The sequence below is a fragment of the Palaemon carinicauda genome, chromosome 6 (genome assembly GCF_036898095.1).
Source record: "Palaemon carinicauda isolate YSFRI2023 chromosome 6, ASM3689809v2, whole genome shotgun sequence".
Lineage (NCBI taxonomy): Eukaryota > Metazoa > Arthropoda > Malacostraca > Decapoda > Palaemonidae > Palaemon > Palaemon carinicauda.
The window spans coordinates 138,831,555-138,839,612 of NC_090730.1; the positions used below are offsets into that span (position 1 = coordinate 138,831,555).

The 8,058-nt window shown below is 37.2% G+C and overlaps 1 long non-coding RNA gene across 1 annotated transcript; it reads left to right on the forward strand.

The window, feature by feature from the left end:
* Positions 1-5,015: 5,015 nt before the first annotated feature.
* On the forward strand, positions 5,016-7,553 carry LOC137642203 (uncharacterized). Its single transcript, XR_011044692.1, has 3 exons — positions 5,016-5,142; positions 6,071-6,203; positions 6,759-7,553. It is a non-coding gene; the product is annotated as an uncharacterized lncRNA (long non-coding RNA).
* Positions 7,554-8,058: the final 505 nt, after the last annotated feature.

Genomic DNA, 8,058 nt, shown 5'->3' on the forward strand with positions numbered 1-8,058 from the left:
AGAAGATGAGGTAGGTGTAGCGGATGTAGGGACAGGAGTAGGCAAGGAAGTAATAGTCGGTACAGTACTTACCTGCTGACTGTCGATCAAGTCATCCAAGGCTTCCGTTGTCAGCTAGAGCTTTTGCTTGTTTGAAGGAATGGAAGATGTTGTCGACAGGTTGTCAACGTCCAGATGCATATCCTGAGGCGCGTCCCAGATTTCATGATCTGCAGGATCCAGTTGTACCAACCAGAGTTGTACCATCGGTATCTGATTACTGTACATTAGCCCTGGGGAATAGGAGATCCTTCATTTCCAATGAAGAAAGATAGGGGACACTCTGTTGAGTGCTCTTTTGGAATCCGCTCACCCAGTGTCTGGTGGTTTTCTTGCCCCACACTTTCTCATCTAGAGAAACGTTGGTAGCGTGGAATCCACTATGGAGGAGAACCGTGCATATACTGCAGTTGAAGGGTTCCCAGATAGTGAAGGAGCCCTTGGAAACATGACAAATTCAGAAATAATTTGTATTTTTCCTAATAATACAAACCTGTAGCTATTTATTTGGAGTATTACTTTCGGCGAAGCTGAAAGGACGAGTCATTAGGATTTAGTGAGGGTTAACTAGCCATCCCACTAGTTAGTGGGGGAGGGGTAGGGGAATTTAGCTTGCTACCCCTCCCACTCACACACCTGCGTTGAGCTTGCTCTCTTTGGTGGTAGGATTTCAAAGGGGATAGGGTTAGTGGGTAAGTTTGTATAAATAGCTATAGGTTTGTTTCATTAGGAAAAATACAAATTATCTATGAATTTGTCATTTGCTCAGTACCTGAAATACAAATTTACGCTATTATTAGGTATGACTCACCCATTAGGAGAGTGGTAGTCCCGGCCAATCTGGCTTTTGGCTTTACCAGGTGGCTACTTATATTTGTTCCAAATATAAAGAGTCCCTAACACCTTGCTACGCAAGGTCTGCATCCTACGTAAGCTGTGTGTTGAGATAAACACTGTGACTGTCAAGGTAAATGTTATTCTGAGTCTTTGTAGAAAAAGCTGTTATAACTAAGACTTTCCTAATGCCATTTCGTCAGGGTATGGGGACGCAACAGTATTGACACTACTAGGTACGCAAGGGAGCATAGTTTACCTGCAATGGTTTGAGGTCATCATGTGCAGAAAACCTGGGCTTCTGCTTTCCCCAAAAGAGGGAGGATGAAGAAAAGAATAGGAGCAAGGCATACCTTTTCATTCATACACACTAAAACCATTTAACAGTGCTCTCAACCTTCTGCTACTTGTCCAAAAAGGAGCTTCATAGAAAACGTATGGAGCCTCCTGTGGGTCATTTCTTGCAGGTATTGGGCTTTGAAAGTTGTTTGGCATTCCCACACCCCAGCCTGTAAAACCTGTGTTACAGAATAGTTTCTTTTGAAGGCAAGGGATGTAGCTCCGCCCCTGACATCACGGGCTCTTGGACAACGTGACAGAGGAAGATAAGGATTAAGATCATGGTCTATGACATGCGAATCCAAACAGAAATGGTGTTCTTAGTGACCTGCCTCTTGTCCCTCCTTGTGTTTCTCTCATATATACAGTATATATATATATATATATATATATATATATATATATATATATATGTATATATATATATATATATATATATATATATATATATATACATATATATATATATATATATATATATATATGCCTGTTAATAACCTATGGAATTCAAAGCCATGTCTTCCGGACATATAATCGAATGTAGCTTATACTTACACTTAAATCACAATCAATTTTCCATATGCAAAGTGAATTTAATGGGATGATGAAGATTCTGCCTAGATATATAGCGCAGGTGATGTAGTCTATAATCTAATAATTAATAATTAAAGCAGGAATGCGGCAATTAAAATTGTCTGTACACTCCCATGCGGAACCATCCTTTTTAGAATAGGTAATGAAACTTTAAAAGACGAACTGGGCTGGTGTAGTTATCTAATTCTATTTTAAAATCCAATGGTGATGTAGGCAGGGCTTGGGTTGTTTCTCGAGAATGGATCCGCTTTCCCCAGCCCACCACCCTTGCTGGAATATTCATAATGATACAAATAGAGGTTATTCAAACATCTAGGAGATCATAGCAGCAATTGAACCACCGCTTCTATACGTGTGAAAATTTGTTTTGTTTGTTCGTCAGTCCGTCTGTCGAGAAGTTTGTTTGTCCTATCCAGGGGGAATGATTTTGTTGATTCTTTTTAATTCTGATGATTTGTTGCTACTGAAAGATTTTGAAGGAATTCTGCGCTACGAATTACTCTTTTTTTGGGTGGGGGGAGGTGGTCAGTTCATGAAACAATTATTTAAAAATAAAAGTAATTATTTCACGATTCCGCGTTAATGAACTTTGGTGTCAGGATGCCAGAAAACTTATAATCAATCAACCATTATTTCACGAAACCTTTCTTCAACTTTGATGCTTAATGAAAATTTCTCGCTGATTTTAATGCAATATTATCTGATGCACCAACTTTTTTTTTCACTGAACCCTTAACTTCTTGAAACAATATTTCCGTTGAATGCGTCAATACTTCATAAAACAATTTGCGGAATATTATTATTATTATTATTATTATTATTATTATTATTATTATTATTATCATTTGCTAAGCTACAACCTTAGTGTGCAAAGCAGGGAAAATAACCCAGTGAGGAAAGGAAACTAGGAAAAATAAAATATTTTTAGAACAGTATATAAACTACAGTATATAAAAAGTAACAAAAGAAGAGGATGAGAAATAAGATAGAATAGTGTGCCTGACTGTTCTCTCAAGCAAGAGAACTCTAACCCAAGACAGTGGAGCATCATGGTACATAGGCTATGGCACTAACCACGACTAGAGAACAATGGTTTGATTTTGGAGTGTTCACCTAGAAGAGTTGCTTACCATAGCTATAGGGTCTCTTCTACCCTTACCAAGAGGAAAGTAGCCACTGAACAATTACGGAGCAGTAGTTAACCCCTTGAGTAAAGAAGAATTGTTTGGTAATCTAAGTGATGGCATTTGTATGAGGACAAAGGAGAATGTGTAAAGTATATGCTAGACTATTCAGTGTTTTTGTAGGCAAAGGGAAAATAAACCGTAACCTGAGAGAAGAATCCAATGTAGTACTGTCTGGCCAGTCAAAAGAACCCCATAACTCTCTAGCGGTAGTATCTCAATGGGTGGCTGGTGCCGTGGCCAACCTACTACTTAGCAGTTGGTACTTCATATGACATAAAAACAATTGCTCATTGAAATATCATTATGAAATTTCGAACAAGTGCTTTCGTCGTTTTCTGTTGTCTCAGCAAAATAGTGTGTGAAAATGCTTAGTGCTATTGTGTGTAACCTATAAGCGATACAAATGTTTAAAGAAGTGATAAAAAGAGAACAAAATGGGCTGAGACTGGAAGCACAAGAGAAAAGACTGAAAACATGATAATCATTTGTCAAAATTAGTGAAGACTCGTATATTCGAGAGTATGCAGTGGTTCAAAAGACCAAACTGTAATTTTGATATAATATATGGACATCAAACAGTTCTTTTAAATGTAGATATTTATGTAGATAGAGGTAATCATGCGGTCACGTTTTTATTTGAATACGTATGCTCTTACAAACACTGTGACCTGAATTCAGTTTTCCTATTCGTGTAGCTCCCTACGGACACAGACATCCTCTCTGCGGATAGCAAGAACTGGCACCTGCACATACTAAGAAAGTGACCGGCTATATAAGTCGGGGAGATTTGCAACCAAAACATTCACCACCTCGGTCTTCCTTTAACAAGGTAAGCGCAGCACCATTTTAGTTTCTGCATTTCCGTTAGTGTCACTGATATTGATTTTATTGCTCTTAATTTTCTACACTATGCCCTTATAGCAGGTCCTGGCATTTCTTGGACTTCTATGAAATTATCTAGCGATTTCTGGGGAAACAAAGATTTTGGGCAAATTATTTTTAAGATCTTGGTGAATTAACGCTCATTTATATTTTTTAGATAAGATTTTTTATTTCATCCTCTAAAATTGTAAGTGTTGAATTATCTTTCGTAGTGGATATCTAACTGTTTTAAGCTCTGTTTTCCCAGAATAAAACTGTCTTTCAAGCAAGGTGGAATAGGCAGAAAGACTCCTTTAAATCATTTATTTCGTCTTTGCATGGAGATATTCTCTTGTTGTCAGGCAAGATGGTCAAGGCTCTGACTTGATTCGATCCCGAGTAGATTAAATTTCCTTTAAAAATGGGATCAGAAGAGGAGCTTTTTCTCGATCATAGTTCAAAACCACAAATCGTCAAGACATTTCGGTTTGCCCCATTTAAGTCGTTAGAATATAATAACTGTTATCACTTTTCATCTTATTTATACAGATCCATAATATGGTTAAATTTTTGGATGCACGACTCCAAGAAAGAAGAATTCTGACACTTCCATTAAAAGTGGTGGGAGGATAAAGTTTATCGTTGATATTGTTGCTATGAATCACATTTCTTTTGCACAGCAAAGCGAAGCTGTGGAGAAAACTTTGAGTGAGACCAAAAGATGTCCCTGTAGTATTAGAGAGGTGGAAATACAAGTAACCTATTATCAAACTCCACTTCCTGGTGGGGAAATCGCAGATGTAGAGAAGAGTAGAATTGTTTTAGATATTACACTTAAAGGTGGAAAGAAGCAAAATGAAATGGTGGAGAGTAAAAGTTACTTAAAGAATATAATATCAAACTGTTTTAATAGCAATCAATTTCTTGGGGAACAATTGGGAGTGAGAGGAAGATGTGCAATGTATTAATGGTGAATGGATTAGGCAGTTCAAAAATTGTAACCACTGGAATCATAACCATTTTATATGTAAGCCTAATAGATGTAAGATACAGAATGGAGCAGATACATTGATCTAACCTATATGGTTATATTGAAGGAAGATCATTGATTGATGTCAGTCGCCTTACTTTACATCCATTTCCATATTCTTGACCCTTCGCCAACACTTCTTCTCTCCTTTTCAGAATCAGAGACATCACAGACCTGCACATCATGAAGGTTCTTCCACTTCTGATGATATTATTCTCCCTACTCTTGGTTCTGACCAACGCCTTGCCAAGTCCTGGGGTGAGCCATCATCAGTTCTGTATAATTTCAATATCTAAGATTAACATTTTGCTTTCATAAATAGTAACATCAAGGCTTTTAATTGGTTTCAAAGATAATACTTGGTATACACACACACGCACACACACACACACACACACACACACATATATATATATATATATATGTGTGTGTGTGTGTGTGTGTGTGTGTGTGTACTGCATAAATAAAGTGTGCATAAGTAAACTTGTTATTATGCTGTAGCACTGTATTTATGATATCGCATGTACCTTATGATACTGTGTTTCATTTATTTTAACATGTACGGTATACTGTGGGCTATCTAAATATAATTTTTTTGTATAGATGCATACGCAGATATTACTATGATACCCAAGTTATCCCCATACGAAGATTTATCAATCATCAAGTGAAATCTATTCCTTCTTGGTCTTTACCTTCGCCAACCTCGTTGTGGCGATGTTCATGTTTTGATAGGCGTGTGTTTGTATGTGTGTCTTTGTGATTCGCATAACTCAAAAACTATTTGACCGAATCTCATGAAATTTGGTGGAATGGTTGGTCACGATCCAAAGACAATATTATTGGATTTGGGGTCAAAAGTCAAGGCCAAGGTCACGAAAAGGTCAAAAGCTTCTTTTTGCCATATCGGGGCCAGGTTTTGTTTGATTTGTATGAAACTACTGCCAAAATGTGCATAATCAAATTTCCTATCTAGTGATATACAACATAATACAGGCGAAGGTTTGCGCTCTGCATAGTACCCATTCTAGTTTAACTTTCACCTGTGAATGAGTAAAGTGCTTCATCTTTAGTCTATCGTTTTTTTCTCCTTCCATCTTTTCCCTGTGATAAGGTGGTTGGAATGTCTCTTCACCCAACTATTTACATGCTCTTTAAAAGAGGCATTTTCTTTGTTATGCTCCAGACTGAGAACACCGCTCTAGAGGAGTTCAGAAGAAGCTCGAGGACGAGAAGAGCCGGAAGAACCGAATGCTGTTCTTGCATACCTCTCGCACCAGGAAAAGCACATTTAACGCGTGACTGCTGCAGTTGTAAAGGTGAGTATTCGGATATTTCAGTGAATTTGCTCAATAGGATCTACTCCTGGTCTTAAATGTTTGGATGACTTTTGGAAGCCAAAATTTTTATTTTCCTCTAATTATTTTGCTCAAGGTCAAAAGAGGTATAACGACAACACAATATTCCTATTGAATAATTTGATCTAGCGCGGATGTCTCAGAGCTTCATAAGGAAAATGTAAATTCAACTGCCATGCTGAATTATGCTGAATATAATGTATTAATACAAGCACACTGGCAGTTTCATGTTGCGTGAAGTTGCTTTATATAAGAAACAAAATATAATCTAATATTCTTCTTAAATCACTTGAAGTAGAATACTCCCTTTTAGAGTGGCTCTGTTTTTCTAAAGGATTTTATTTTGGATATGTGAATTCTTGTTAGTCTGCTTCAGAGAGAGAGAGAGAGAGAGAGAGAGAGAGAGAGAGAGAGAGAGAGAGAGAGAGAGAGAGAGAGAGAGAGAGAATTTGCATTGTTACCCATTAACATCGATAGTCAGCTCTTTTTTCTTAGAAGCAAACTTTTTTTCTGCAGGTAGACCCAACGACAAACGGTTATCATGGTCCAGCCTTTCTCTAAACCAGCGTCTAAGATATTAAATATGCCGGAGTTAAACTAAAGACAGTGAGTCTAACAACTATTCTTAATTTTCTTTAATGAGGTGCATTTGCACTGACTCGCAGCGGTGCCCTTTTAGCTCAGAAAACTTTCCTGCTATCTGAATGGTTAGAATGATCTTGCCCAACCAATCAGCTATCAGGAACCTTTTCCGAGCTAAAAAGGCATCGCTGTGAGCCAGTGCAAATCTGCCTCACTAAAAAGAATTGACTATAGCTCCTAACAGGTTAAGATAGAGGGAAAATGATCGTCGGCCAGTTGCCTTAATCTTAATTCTTGAATATTGTTATTTAGATTTATATGTTGTTATACGAATGATAGATTTAATACCCAGAAAATTTTCTATTGTAAACATATTTATTTATTTTTTAATGTAAAACTTTGTGATATAAATAAGTTGAAATAAAGAAGGCTTACAATAGGCCTACCAAATTAAACCTTGTTATTTCCAATTCCTGTGCATCGAATTCTATCAACTAACGATATGTTAGTTGAATGAAATTAATTTGTTTCAACAAGAGAGAAGTGTTAATCACAGGAGAGGATACTTTGGCAGGAGTTATGAACGGAAGTGTTGATGAGGGAACTGATAGAAAAGGAAATTCTACTCATTGCAATGGCAGTTTTGAAGAATCTCCAGCCTCTCCAAAATGGGAAAAAAATAACGATAAAATCTTTTGTAAAATTATAGTTTTGATACACAAAGCTATTAAGTAGTCTACCTGTCCGGTATCTAGCTGTAAAAGAAAGGAAAATATTGATAACTCTGGCTTAGTTTCTTTTGATGCTTTACCATTTAATAATTATATATTCTTTTGAAGAACACTTCTATTAGTAGCTCAATACCACACAGCTGTTCCGCATCTTCATGCTACTGTTCTTCCTCGTGTTATTTGCATAAGAACATCGTTGTCCTTTGTATCTCGGGTGTTAAAAACTATTAACAAATAAAGCACTGAAAGTTACTTTCTCTCGTCGTTCACCTTATTGGCGTGGTGGAAGCGGTATTGAATACCCAAGTGTGCTTCATTTGGATAAGTAAACGAACTGGCACATCATCAGAAGAGTGGATTAACTAACATTTTCTGGCAGGCTTCACACAACAGTGAAAGTGATAGCTCATCGTGTCTAAGAAACAGCAAAACTCCTAAACAGTGGTCCCTGACAGACAAGGAGTTCATTACAAGCTTTGAGTCATGGAAGAATAACATCCTTA